Raw genomic sequence first — 15,328 nt, forward strand, 5'->3', positions numbered from 1 at the left:
GTTTTTAATGTTGAACTATACTACAGTTCTCTCTACTTGTACGTAGAGAATAATTCTGTGGGCAGGATTCATGAATTGCTGATAAGGCCACACTGTAAATCAGACTACAAACCAGTAATAAAAATACGTTGTGATTTGCTTTGTTTCCTTCCGAATCAAAAAAACTGCTTAGAACTGTTCATATAACTTCCAGCCCAAAAAACATGCATGTTTTATGCAGCTAGTATGATTGGGATATAAAACAGGCTTAAAATAACTACAGTTTTTCCCAATAAAATTAATGCTAATCAACATGGGAAAATTAAAATACAATAATCTGTTCATTAAGATCAAGTTATTGTTTTTTAATCAATCAACAAGCTTGTTTCTTTGGCACCATTAAATTGATTTTATGGAAATGCTGGCACTCAGGCAGAGGTAAAAAAAAATGTCCCATATGGGTAACAATTAAGGTACTGTTTGGAAACATATCATGATACCTGTATTTTAATTTATGAAAAAAACATGAAATATAACTTGTCACAGAATGCCCCTCCCAAATATGTAAATGCAAAGAAGTTCAAATGAAAAGTTTCCAACCTTTTCTTTTTCTCTGGCAGTGTGTGTGTGTGTGTGGGGGGGAATGAATAATGGTGAAAGGGACAAAAAATGGGGGATAAACAACTTCCACAGGATTCCCAACACTCTGCCCCAGAACCCTTATCTTCTTCATCCTCCTCTTCCTAACTGGAAGAAAGGCTTTGAGTAGTAATGCATTTATGGGGAAGATATATTTACAAAGTTTACAAACAAGTGTGGAGAGGCTAGAGGAAAATGCTAATGATATTTTACTTGTAACACTTTCTTTCATTAAACCATTCTGGGATTCTTGGAGATTGCCTGACAGGTCTCTTCAGTTTTCTTCCCAAAGTTTTTCTGAAGTGGTTTACCACTGCCTCCTTTGTAGGGTTGAAAAAAGATGTTTGGGCCAAGGTCACCCAGCTTAAGGCATGACTAGAATTCACACTCTCTCGGTTTATTATCTGATGCATTAATTACTATATCAATTAGGTTCTCAACACATATATTACTCAATTCTATAAAATAGAACAAGGGCGTTTTTAACACATCAGTATTCAGTGAGTCTATATTCTGGTTGGCAATCAAGAAATTAAGATATGGTAGCATATCTTGAATTTGTGAACGAGACTACTATTATCCTAAGACACTGCTTGTTCTATTGCTGTTTTAGTCCTAGTTCAATCAAGTTGTCCAAATAGGCCATTTGTTAGAGACCTATAAATTACACCCATGGGAACTGAGTTCTTATAGCAAAGAGGCCAGTATTTCCTTTAGACTAAAAATAGTGAGGGGGGAGATGCTTAATTTAGCAGTTTAAAAATAGTTTTTACAAACTTCAATCTTGCCTAATGATAAAACATTTGGGGGGGGGGGGGAGTAAGCTTCTCAAAATAATTTGAGGGAGATTTCCACTCTCCCATATCTCAAATAACATATGAATGTAACTAGAGCTTATATCAAAATAGTAATACAAATTCAAAGTAACCAATATGAAATGGGATCAAGCAACCAAAAAACCCTATCCATTTTGTGGAAAAACAATATTGGCAATAACTGATTAAGGAATATTTTCAAAAACAGTCCCACAAGTTTAAAAGAATCTTGGTAGACTTGAACATTAGGACTTATATCACAAAATACAATTATCTAATGTGGGTTTCTGGTCTTAGGAAATTACACACAATAATAAAATAGATTGTATCTCGCTCAGCAGTAATACTTGTAAGAAAGATATAGGCATCCTAACAGATCAAATATTAAGCACTGTGCTACAGCTGTCAAAAGACCTAGGGCAAATCCTGGGCTGCATCTAAAGAGTTATAGTGAAAAGGTCATGGAAATTATATTTCTATTCTATACTGTACTGGCCAGACTGCACCTAGAATGCTATGTCCAGTTCTGGTTGACCTAGTACAAGGACACTGAAAAACTGGAAATAGTGCAGAGAAAACTTACAAAAAAGTGGGCATTGGTAGAAGTTACCATGAATGCCCTTTCTATCTATGCTGCGAGAGAGCCCAGGATGGGTTGACTCCTTCCTATGACGTCATAGCTGACTCTGTACTAAGATATAAAAGCCAGCCCCCGGGAGAGGCCCCAGCTTTGGCGAAGATACTTGACAGACTGAAAGGTGTCTCTGAAAGCCCAAAATAAATACAGAAATATGTCTTACCCTCTCCGGACGAATCAAGGGAGGGGCTGGGCTCTCGCAGCATAGATAGAAAGGGCGTTCATGGTAATTTCTACCAACGCCCATTCTCCTCCATGCTGCATCGAGAGCCCAGGATGGGACATACCAAAGCTTGCATGTCCACGGGCGGGTCCTCGTCTGGCTTATCACACCGACTGTGGAACCCACCCATCTGCCGAAGGCTGCAGTCGCCGAGGCAAAAGCATCCAGACGGTAAGGTCTGATGAAAGGAGATGGGGATGTCCACGTGGCCGTACGACAAATCTCCTCCAAAGATGCTTGGGTCGCCCAGGCAGAAGTGGCCGTACTTCTGGTAGAGTGCGCTGTCAGACCTCGGGGAACCAGAAGGGCCGCAGCTTTGTAGGCCTGCTCAATGCAAGACCTGACCCACCTGCTAATAGTAGGAGAAGAGGCCTTGTGCCCCAAGTGAGAAGGGAAAAAGGAAACAAACATGGCTTCCGACTTCCTGAAGGAGGAAGTGCGCTTAATGTATATTCTAAGAGCCCTTCTTACGTCTAGCGTGTGCCACTGCCACTCTAAGTCATGGTGCGGGAGAGGACAGAAGTCAGGCAAAACAATGTCCTGGGACCTGTGAAACCAGGTGTTAACCTTCGGAATAAATGAAGGGTCCAGACGAAGAACAACCCTATCATCGTGAAAGGAACAAAGGTCCTGTCTGATGGAAAGAACAGCAAGCTCGGAAACCCTCCTAGCAGAAGTGATGGCAACAAGGAACACTACCTTCAGAGTCAGGAAATGGAGAGACACTGTTCTAAGGGGTTCAAAGGGGGGCTTTGTAAGGGCATTAAGGACCAAATGAAGGTCCCAGGAAGGATACCTGTGAACCACCGGAGGGTGCAGGTTGGAAGCCCCTTTCAAAAACCTCCTACTGAAGGGTGATGGGATAATGAAGGAAGCGAACCCCATGAAAGGACTGAGGAGAGGGCCGCAACCTGCCTGCGTAAGGTGTTGGGGGCCAAACCTTTCTCCAGCCCATGCTGAAGGAAGCTAAGAACTTCTCCCAACTGGGCTGAAGCAGGAGAAAGACCCTCCCTGGGGCACCATCGGGAAAAAGCCTTTCAGGTGGCATCATAGATGCGCCTTGTAGAAAGTTTGCGAGAAGCCAGGATAGTGAGGATGACCCCTTCTGGAAGATCAGCCTCCTCTAGCCGCTGCCGCTCAAGTGCCACACGGTCAGTTTGAACCACTGGGGCTCTGGGTGGAGCAGGGGCCCCTGGTGAAGGGAGATTAGATGGGCAGGGATCCTCCAAGGAGAAGCCACCGATAGGTTGACCAGGTCCGCAAACCAGGGCCTCCTTGGCCAAAAGGGTGCCAGGAGGAGGAGCTCCGCACGTTCCTCCAACATCTTCCGAATTACTGCCAGAATGATGGGAAGCGGGGGAAAGGCCCTTGGGCCACCTCCGCTTCCTGGCAAGGAAACCTGGTGAAGAATCTAGTGACTTGGGCATTTTGAGAAGTGGAGAAAAGATCCACCTCCGGTGTTCCGAATCTGAGGGAAAGATCCCTGAATAGAGATGGAAGAATGGACCATTCTGCCTGGTCGACTAGGCTCCTGCTGAGCCAGTCGGCCTGGGAGTTGTCAATCCCGGAGATATGGTCCACTGAGATCGATAACAGGTGTTTCTCTGCCCATAACCCCAGCCGTAGAGCCTCTCTCATGAGGGCTTTGGACCTCGTCCCCCCTTGCCGGTTGACATGAGCCTTTGCGGCCATGTTGTCCGTAAGGACTAGAACATGAGAGCTGGTCACTGATTGCCTGAAATGCTTGAGAACCAGAAAAATAGCTCTGAGCTCTAGCCAATTTATGGGAAGGGTCTGTTCCGATCTGGACCAAACGCCCTGAGCTATTTGGCCCTGCATATGGGAACCCCAACCCAGGAGGCTGGCATCGGTGGTTATCACTAGCCTGTCTGGGTCCCTGAACAGGAGTCCCCTCCAGATAGATGGGGAATGCCACCAATTGAGAGATCTCCGGATTTGTGACGGGAGTGGGACCTTGATGGATGAGTGGCTGGTTCCTGCTCGTTGGTAGGGAAGCAGGAACCATTGGAGGGGTCGGGAGTGGAGCCGAGCCCACGGGACGATGCCAATACAGGAAACTATCTTCCCCAGAAGTTTGGACAGCAGCGACAGGGGGACAATTTGATGTTGCTGGATCTGGCTGATGATCTCTGCAAGGCTCTTTCCATGAGCTGGGGACAGGAAAACCTGGCACAACATGGTATCAATGACTGCTCCCAAGTGTTGCAAAAAGAGCTGGCTCTTTTTGGAGTTGATGGAAAATCCGTGGCTCTGGAGACATGACAGGGTAATTTGCAGATCCCAATGGGCTGGAAGAATGGAAGAGGAAAGAATCAAAATGTCATCCAAGTAGCATTGGATCCTCACTGGAATAGAACACAGAGATGCCACCAATGTTGCCAGAACCTTTGTGAAGACCCTTGGAGCCGATGAGAGACTGAAGGGAAGTGCTTGATACTGGTAATGGGTATTCTGATAACAGAAATGGAGAAACTGGCGATGATGAGGCCAAATTGGGATGTGGAGGTAAGCCTCAGTGAGATCAATGGAAGAGAGGAGGTCGCCCTCCCGAACGCTCTCTAAAATAGAATGCAGAGTCTGCATTTTAAATCGCCTATTTACAAATTGGTTGAAAAATTTTAGATCAAGGATGGCTCGCCACCCCCCTGAGGCTTTGGGAACGATGAAAAGGCGAGAGTAAAGTCCCCGTCCCCGTTGAGACAGGGGAACAGGTTGAATAGCCCTGATTTCAAGAAGGTGCTGAATGGCCTGATTCATGAGGGCTTGCCTGGAAATGTCCCGAGACACAGGACAGATCAAAAATTTTGGGGTGGGGTGGGGTTAGGAAGTCCAATTGTAACCCTGACCTAATAGTGCTAAGCACCCAGGCATCTGTCGTTGACTCCTCCCATTTGGAGGCAAAGAAGGCTAGTTGACCTCCGATGGGTGGGGAGAACGAGGGATTACTTAGAGCGACAGAAGGAATGACCCCCCCCCAAAAAAGAGCCATTTACCAGCAGGTTGTTGCCTGCCAGATGTTTCCGCCCGTTGGTCTTAGCGTTGGGAGTATGGCCTGTGAGAGCAGGGGAACCGAGATGAGGTCTCCGCTCGGAAGGCAGGAGGGCGATAAGGAACAGGGTGATAGTCGGCTTTCTTCCCAGAGGAAAAGAGAATTTTACATTTATCTCTGGTTTCGATGAGATAAGTTTCCAGAGCATCGCCAAAAAGCTTATCGCCTGCAAAAGGAACTGAAGCCAGCTTCCATTTTCGGCGTAACTCCGCCTGCCAATTTTGGAGCCATAAAAGTCTTCTTGCTGCTACAGAAGATGCCATGGATGCAAATTTGGCGGAATTGAGAGTAGCATCCGCAGTGAATTCCGCAGCTGCAATAATCTTATTAAGGTCTTGGTGAGGCCGAAGGTCAGAAGCAGGCAATCTATTCTGGAGTTGGCGCAGCCACCGTATGGATGCCCTGGTGAAGAAGCATGCTGCTGTTGAAGCCCGAACAGCCCAAGCAGCAGCCTGGTGATTGCGCTTGAGGGTCTGTTTGGAACGTTTATCATCCAGTTTCAGGATATCTTCTGGCTCCATGGGAGTGCCAGAAGATGTGAATGAGGCCAGAACCAGAATGTCAACAGAAGGCACTGCCAGGGCATTGTCCAGAGCTGCACTGACATTGTAGAAATGCTTATCTAGAGAAGAGGGGCGAAGACCTGCCGAAGGAGAAGTGCACTGTTCCTTGACCATCTCCAGGAACAAAATGGGAGAAGGCAAAACTTCTGCATGCACTACAGGCTTGGAGAAGAGCGAATCCCCTTGGCTAGAGGGATTTCCTTGTGGCTCGGGAGCCACTTCCTCTGACGACAGCTTGGCAGTGACCAAGGCCTTGCTGAGTAATGGTCTGAAGAGAGTAGGTTTCAAGACCAATGCAGAGGATGTCTGCTCTGGGCAAGAATCCTCTTCCTCTGAAAGATTTTGGTCAAAAATCTCACCCTCTTCACACTCTGAATGAGAGGAGTAACTGTGTTCAGATGGTGAAGGCCTTCCTTCCTCATCAACCTCCTCCCATTCTGGTCGAGAAGAATGGACCCTGGGGTCCTGAGACCTGTGTAAATCAGGATGATGAGGCAAGGAACTTATAGATTGAGAAGGGAGAAGGGCCTGAACCCTTTCCAGAGGTTGAAGAATTTGCTTGAAGCCTTCAGCCAATCCCTGAATAATGGCTGATGAGACTACATCTTGGATATCCCTTGGTCTATGCTCAAAGGTAGAGGCAGAAGGCCGAAGGCCCACTGCTGTGGGACTGAAGGTGGCTTCAGGTCTAGATTGAGAAGAGGTTCGAGGCCTGGAGGGGGGGGAGGAGCATAGGGCACAGAAGCCTGTTGGAAATAAGGCCCAGATCTGCTTAAATCCTGAGGATCTGACTGTACAGCAAGAGCCTCAGGAGACCAGAATGGAGGATGGAAAGGCTCATAGATAACTTCTCCTCCCCTGGGAGGGCTTGGTTGGGGCCCACGAGTATCACCTGAAACATGCTGTAGTTGCACTCCCTTTTGTTGAATAGTTCTGTTGAACTGCCTAGAGCTGCATGTCTGCACTTTTCTGCCCTCAATTCAGCCTGATTTGCCTTCTTAGGGGCTAGAGCCTTAGCTTTGATTTTAGCAGCCACCTCCCTCTGGACTGATTGGGTGCGTTGCCTACGTCTTTTTCTCCTATTGGGCTTAAGAGACTGTTCCACTGGGAGGGAAAGCCAGAGCCTTATCTTGCTCCATTTGTAAAATAAAGGCTCTTGCGTTGGAAAGAAGCTGTTTAGAAATTTTTCTATTAAGCCCCTTAGGGTATAAATGGCCCCCGGGCTTACAAAATGGCCATTCACCTTGTGGTGGAAGGCTTGAATCCAAGATGGCCACTGACTACAGGAAACAGGCTCCAAGATCGAAGAATCGCTCCTTAGGCTATACAGAGCCCTGAGCGAAGTCAGCAAGGGAAAAACGCAGCAACCAGGCACACGATCAGCTGGCTTGCGCTCTTATAAGTTTGCCGATCGTTTTTACGATCGCTCCAAACTGCAGGCGTGGGGGAGGTCTGCAGACGCTGCCCAGCTTGCCTGCACAGAGCTCTGTGATGCTGCTCCCAATGTTGCAGGGCTCTCCCGAAAGAGCAGCTGCCCAGATCCCTGAGAGCTGCTTGAAGAGAGGAAAAAAAGTACTGAAGATCGCTGGTGATTGCTATCTAACAGAACGCTTTCAGAGACACAGCTACTGACTGAAAGGAGCGGAGTCAAAAGCTGGGGTCTCTCCCGGGGGCTGGGTTTTATATCTTAGTACAGACTCAGCTATGACATCATAGGAAGGAGTCAACCCATCCTGGGCTCTCGATGCAGCATGGAGGAGAATGGTGAGTGACTCAAGAGTGGCTAAATCCTATTAAGAAATAATTAAAGAAAATGGGTATGTTTCATGTAAACTGAGATGTCATATGGCTAGGTGTATATTCCACAGCTGCAAAAAGTAGGACAAGAACCAAAGAAAAATCCACACTTGAAATAACGAAAAAATCGTCTTCTTATTGTGAGAGTTGTTAAGCAGTGAAACAAGCCAAGTCTAGAGTTGTGGGTACTCTGTCACTGGAAACTTTCAATCAAAGATCATACCATTTGCCTGAGATGATAGGAGATTCCAACACTGAGCAAGGGGTTGAAGATTTCCAAGGAATCTTCCAAAATAATGATTCTGTGGAATAAAGCCAGGCAGTGTGAAGGTAACAGAATACTACTCTGAAAATGCTGAATCTCAGATGTTAAGTAGAATCATATTTGGTTAGTTTTTGAATAGGAGATTTGCCTGGAAATACTGGTTGCTGAAGACTTGAGAGCCAGTATACTGGTTTAAGTACAGTAGAGTTGCAAAGATAGAAGTTCCCTGGATGGACTCTGGGCAAAAACCCCTCTCTCCCTCAATCTATTTTACAGGGCTATTGGAGAAAATAGAAGAAGATAAGCTATATATGACTTAAGCTCTTAAACTCTTAAATTAAATCCATGATATAAATCTAATAAATGAATTAGGGGACTACACATGTGTTTTACTTTCAGTTACAATTTATTAGATAGCATTTGCCATGCTAGACTAAAAGGATAACATATACCAAACATATACCATACTGCGGTTCCTTTTATACATTAACATTTATATCCTGTTTTTATTATTATTTTATTATATTTACCATATTTACTATAATAATAACTAAAAACGGTGAACATATCCAACATATCTTCCTCCTCCTATTTTACCCACAACAATCCTATGAGATAAGTTGGCCTGAGAGGGATTGATATAGCAGTGTGTTTGTGTGTGTGTGTGTGTGTGTGTGTGTGTGTGTATGGGTGTGTATGTATATTTTATATATATATATATATATGTAAAAAATATATATAAATATATTTTTATATATATATGTGTGTGTATATATATATATGGGTGTGTATTTATATTTTTATATAAAAATAAAAATTAACAAAAAAAATAAAAATTAACAAAAAAATCTAATAAATTAATAAAGTACAAAAGAACAAAATCTGGAAAAATAAAAATAAATAAAAAATCACCCCCAACACTCACCCCGACTGCCCCAATGACAGCAGAACACACTAGCTATTTGATGGGCTCCATCCCGCTCTGGGTTCCCCAGGCCCACTGGCAAAACCAGGCCTTCAGTGCCTTCCGAAAGAGTGCTAGAGTGGGGGCCATTCTAATCTCTGGGGGAATGATATTCCAGAGAGGGAGCCACCATGGAGAAGGCCCTTCTTCTGGATCCCACCAGGTGTATCTCCCTCAGGGACGGGACCCACAACATTCCCTGCCTCCCCGCTCTAATGGGACAGGTAGATGTGACTGGCAAGAGACATTCCCTCAGATAACCCGGTCCCAAGCCATGAAGGGCTTTAAAGGTGACAACCAGCATCTTGAATTGTACCCGGAAGCAAATTGGCAACCAATGCAGCTCCTGCAGGAGAGGCAAAACATGTGAACACCGTATACACACACACACACACACACACAGAGTCATAATCACAGAAGCAAAGATCTAAGGACAAACTAACTCTTATATACAGACCAGTAAGCTAAGCCAGGCTCTGAGCTGTCTCCCATGGCTCACAACAGGTGCCGTTTCTTAGTCACCAAACAGTTCCCATTGGCTGACCTGTTACCATATTCCAATTCAGAATATATTTTAAGAATGCAAACAAAAATGACAGAATTTCAGGAATATGGATTAGTCCAACAAAATGTCTTACAGACAGCAAGGATGGTTTGCTCCAATAGCCGTGGAAGACAGTTTTTGCCCCCTTTCATATTAAAAAAATAACTCCTATGTACAGACCAAAGGAGAAAAATACCTATTAAAGAATATTCTGTAGAGCAGAAGTGAGCCACTTTACAACCTGTGGACTTCAACTCCCAGAATTCCTGAGAAAGCCATGCTCAGGAATTCTAAGAGTTGAAGTCCACAGGTCATAAAAGGCCGTAATTGTCCACCTCTACTCTAGAGATTAGCCAAAACCTGGGAAGTAGGGAAAAATTATTTCTCAGATGATTTGCCAATGAAAATTAACCATAGTTTCTCCAGCGACTTTTACTCAGAAGACTAAATCTGAATCACAAATTTGCTTTAAAAATAGAAGTTGGCTGGTAATGCTGTTTTATGCAGACTGATAATATTTTTTCAGGTCAGGATATCATTGTCAAATTGATTAATTACTGCTCAACTACCACTATTCAACTATAATGTATTATTAAATTTAATCATCTAAGGAAGATGAATAATGAAGGTATCCAAGTACAGAGTAAGACTCCAAGCTAACATTAGTACTAGATGTAAAAATACCAATCACCTCTTTTTCTCTGCTCCACTACTAGAAAAGCTACGCTGGATTGGAAGTCTCCCACAGTTCTGTTCACAAAAATGAAACCATATAACCATACATTTTATTAAATATTCTATATTCAATTGGCAATTTGCTACATAGTCAGTTGGCAATTTGTTGCATGTATATTACCATATTTGATATTAAATGAATACAAGAATCATATGAATAAAAATGGATCCAAATCCTAAATGAAGTGCTGATATCCATACTTCTTTTATAAAAATAGCTTATTATTTATTAACATCAGTGTTAAATTGAACAGGTGGCAGTCTAACTGCCAACTATGTTCTACCACTTCCCCTACAAAGATGCAACAAAGAATGACTGAATAACTGTCTCATTTGAGTCTTTTTCCATATTGATAAAGGCATTTCAGATTTTTTGGAACAATATTGCATATACATATATTCAGTTACTTTCTGAAAATAGACAAGTAGTTTTGAAGATGAAACAGTAATCTATTGTTATGGTAAAGTTCATTCTCTAAGTTATTTAAATAAATACTATTTTATATAAAATTACCACAATACTGTACATAGCCAAAAAGATTCAGCACTGTAAATATTCAATTAAGACTTATTTCAATCTTACAGAATCACTCAGCAACCTATCAGAATTACCACTCAGCAAAAAGTATCACACAAACCAACACACAGTATAACTTGAGATCATGCATCCAATTCACATGCTCACTTGAAATGTTCACTTAAAAACAAATTGACTGGAACTTATTCACTGATTTAATAATAATCTGTGTCACTTAGACTACAAGATTATACATAGTTTTTCACAGACAACCGTCCATTTTCTCAGAAGAAATTTTTGAAAACGTTAAGCCATAATATACTTAGTTGCTTTTTAATGGGGACAAAAATTCTGTTTTTGTTACAAGACTCCTACTGCTTTGGACTTCTTTGGACATTCTGTGGGAAGTGATTTATATCCTTTAGAGAAGAATATATTTATCTGAATAAGAGTTGTGTTGGAACTCAAAATTAAACAGTATCTTAATTATGTTGTTTAAGTATTTACTGAACACCGTAGTATTTTGAAAAGATTGGAAATTCTTTATCAGTTTAAACTGCTGGCAGCAACATGTCAGCTCCTTATTCATACAACTTCAAAGTTAAAATGAATTAAAGTATTGCTTCTTCAAGATATGAGCCTATGTAAACGGTGTGATGATAGTTTGACTAGATGAAGTTTGATCAGTCATCCACATCAAGGAATAGCAGTGACCCAAAATAATCTGCAAGCATCTGAACCTAGAAAGCAATTGGGAATCACCAAACATGTAAACAACCCGAAATAGACTTGCTGTTTTGGAAAAAGTAACAAAATAAGCAAACTCTAATTATATTCCTGGACTTTATAAACAAGCTTTCTGAATCAGACCTCATACCATGTGGGGTGACAAAAAGTTGGGATGTAGCAAGAAAGGTTTATTGCATTAACTTTATCTTTACTCTGTGAAATTATCTAGTTTAAAATCAACTAATAAGTAATCAAAGTAAAAAGTATAATACTGACAACCTGTTATTTCTATTATTTCTTTGAGGAAAAACAATCATGAAAAGTATTGAACTAAAACTTCCATAGTGAACCTTTCTCATCAGATATTTCATTCCATAAGCCACCTGAAATCAAAAACACTTCTTTATAAAGCTTATGTACAATTAAGTCTATGCCAATATATCCCACACATGCAGTTTCTAGATCACACATGTGCACACATGTTAAAACTATTTAAGGACTACCTGATGCAGCTTTAGAGCCAAGCTCAAGAAAAGCTTGGCAGAAAGTGGAGGATAGGTTATTCTTTTTTGTTTCTATGAGTCACCCACCATGTCAATAAGTAGGCCAAGAGTTCATAGAGGCAAGAATAACGTGTACTCCCCCCTACCCAACCCAAATTAAAATAGGCTGACTACAATGACACTGGGACAAAACAAAACATGGGAGTGGGAAACGGAAGAGAAAGAAGACAAAAGCCAACGTGCGGAAGTCATTTGCAGGAATGAACCAATGAGGTCCTCATAAAGAGGGCTCTCCGTCTTTCTGAACTTTTAGCATGCAACAGGTCTTAAGGCTGCAGTCTGAAACGCAGCCGAGCACTTTTCTTTCGCTAGGAAGCCCCCGAGGGCTTATTGGCCACGCCACCCCGGGAAAACTTCAGGAACGGCCTCAGCGACAAGGGTTGATTCAGGGGCTCCCTTCCCCCACGCTGGGGTTACACAACCGCGACACCATTTTCCGCGCTCATGTCCCCTCCCCCACCCCCTTATTTCAGTTTAAAAGGCACCCCCTCCCCCCCTCGGGTCCAAGTTCAGCAGCCCCCTTGGCCGTAGCTCCCCTCCCTCAGCTTTAGCCGAGGCAAACGGCCAAAAAAGCACGGAGGCTCCCTTCCCCCACTCTGCAGCGGTACTGCTTAAACCAGACGAAACGAAATAAATATCAAGCTGATGTCCCTGCGATCGAATTATGGGGCCGGGAGAACCTCCCCCTCCCCCCAAGGTTCTCCATTCAATCAACGCAAGGCCCGAAGAGTTGTTCCGGCCCATTTGAAAGCCCGGAGTGGGGGGTGGGGGTGGGGGGTTGCCATAGGGAAACGCAGCCCATCCTTCTGGGAAAGTAGGGGGAGCGGGGGAATCCGAGGGCCGACCCAGCTAGATGGCCACCGAAACGTGAGGCGCAAACGTCCACCCATATAAACAATAGTCAGCCGCCCATCCATTACGGCCGGGGAACAGAGGGAAGTTGAAATCGTGCTGGAAAACATGGCCCTCCCCAGGCGTCCTCGGCGCTGTCGACCCGCGTTTGTCAATTTCTGTTAGGGACTCTCCAAAAGGCCGGCCGGAAAAAAAAACTCACCTCCCTCCGCGTGTAGAAAGGCCCGGCTCGCCCTCCAGGAAGCCCCCGAGGAAAGTCTCAACTTCTGCCAAAGCCCCGAGTGAGCCCAAGTTCCTTTCACTTGCAGCCCATGGTGGAACTCTTCTTTCCAACCCTGAGGTCCCGAGATCGTGAAGGCAGATTGTAAATCTCGAGCAGCCCTCGTAGCTCTTCTCCCCCCCCCTCTCCCGCCCTTCCTCCTCCTGCTCTACCTCCACCGCTACCACCACATCCACTCCGGTGGCGGAGGGGATCAAAAGGAAGTCCGAGAGAACGGCGGGCAGGAAAACGGAAAGTTTCGGGGTGCAGAATGGCGGTCAGGTGGTGGTGCTGCTGCTCACGCTCATGACTTCGTGAGCCAGTTAATGTGCTCGGAGAGCGAAGTGCATGTGGAAGTCCGGGGCCAGCCTCTCCCTGCTGCAACTCTCTACGAGAGATGAAGCAGCAGGCAGAGGCTGGCAGAACCCGGCTGACTAAGTGCTCTCCGGGGCTGCTGGTGGAAATCAGCATATTGATCTTCAAGGAAGAAACCCGGAGAGAGGGGGAGGTTAGGTTGGTTTATCAGCAGCTCTGCCTTTATGATTTGCAACCAATAAAAACATCAACACCTACCCCGACCATCAAATGAATTTCTCTTCCAAATGCAGTGTCCTGAAATAACTCCTTAGTCACTTTTAGGGGTAATTGAAATGTTTTGTTCCACCAAAAAGGAATTCTTGCCCACCCCACCAGCCTTCTACTGTTCAAATGAATTCTTAATCCTGTGGAGTCAGAAAAAAATGGATGGAAGGGTAGTAAAATCTATGTTTACACAATCTCCTAGAATAGATGGACCAGTGTTACTTATCAATCTTATTTTCACTCTCCTTTTAATAAGGGAAGATGTACCATAGGATGGAGACAGTCATAATATTGATTTATATTACCAGATTTTTCTTAGATGAATAGGAATAATGTAATACACTATATTTGACAATGTGTTTGTGTGTAGATATAACATTAAGACTGCTTTTTAAGCAGCTAAATTTATATGAAGAATCTTATACTTTTATTTACATCCAGTTTCTAAAAGTCAAATAATTTTGTGTCAAGTAAAATGTAACCTACTAATGGACATCAGAATACAATGCTTTTGCAAATTCAGTATTTTATATTTGGAAATTCAGTAAAAAGTGGGTGAACAACCCATAATATTTATATACCCTATATACTTTATAAAAACCAGTGCTGCCATGATATAATTATAATGTATTTAAATATAGACTTACACTATCTCTATAACTGTTATTCAGCAGAATAGGTATTATTCCACATAGCCCTAGACATAGATCTCAATGTTCTTTGTCTTGAATTAATCCTCCTTTTCTTATTTTTCTCTAGGCTGGCAGAGCTTCTTTCTGAATTACAACAGTCATTTCACACAAAAAAGGAAAAAGGAAGCTGTGCAAAAAGCAGTGCAAATACATGATGCAACATTACCCTGGTTACATGTGCCTCCCATCCCCCAACCTCTTACTGGTGAGAGTGCTGTGTTTTTTCTGCCTGCAGGGTCACATTGTGGCTGATTGGTTCTCCTTTCGCCTTGCTCAGTCATTCAGATTTGGAAAGTAAATAACAAGCTGACATCATTACAGCTCTCTGCATTACTGTGACACATTCCTGTGCTACCAAGCATACTCTATTAGCTGCGCATAAAGAAAAGAGTTGCTTGATCAGTTTGTGCATACAATTTATGCTTGAATAAAATGTGTATGGTGAAAAGCCACAGAAATGTATGGAATATTAGATTCAAAAATTAAAAAAGCATGTGTTATATATATATAATCTTGGAAGCAAATTTCACTGAAATTTCACTAAATTTTAAATATATGTGTGCAATCATATATAAATGTGATTATTTTTATTCAGCAAGCACTACCTTTGTTTACTTGGAAGTTCATGGAACACATTAAAGTTTGCTTCCAAATAAATAAACATTACCTTATAGCTTAATTTTCATACAACTTAGGAAAATATGTCAATATTAACATGTCCCTTTGGCCTGATTAATTAATACTACAGCCTTTTTATTTATTTATTTATTTATTTATTTGATTTGATTTGCCAATTGTTTACAAGATAATAAGTATAAGTGTATACATAGTTGTGAATACATGAAATGGGTACATATAAGAAAAATAAAAGAAGAATAAGAGAAACAATAGGACAAGGACGGT

The 15,328-nt window shown here is 43.0% G+C and overlaps 1 protein-coding gene across 2 annotated transcripts in view; it reads right to left on the reverse strand.

Moving 5' to 3' along the window:
* Nucleotides 1-14,594, reverse strand: part of TBL1X (transducin beta like 1 X-linked) — a 153,748-nt gene extending 139,154 nt beyond the window's left edge. The window contains exon 1 of one of the 2 annotated variants that reach the window (XM_026666902.2): nt 13,095-13,624. The gene's annotated coding sequence lies outside the window, so the exon portion shown is untranslated. Of the gene's footprint in view, nt 1-13,094; nt 13,625-14,380 lie in introns of those variants that run through there. The other variant, XM_026666903.2, reaches the window with a different exon arrangement.
* Nucleotides 14,595-15,328: the final 734 nt, after the last annotated feature.

Source organism: Notechis scutatus, chromosome 5 (genome assembly GCF_049901735.1).
Source record: "Notechis scutatus isolate UNSWTSFEM ecotype Mainland chromosome 5, rNotScu1.2, whole genome shotgun sequence".
In the NCBI taxonomy this organism is placed as follows: Eukaryota; Metazoa; Chordata; class Lepidosauria; order Squamata; family Elapidae; genus Notechis; species Notechis scutatus.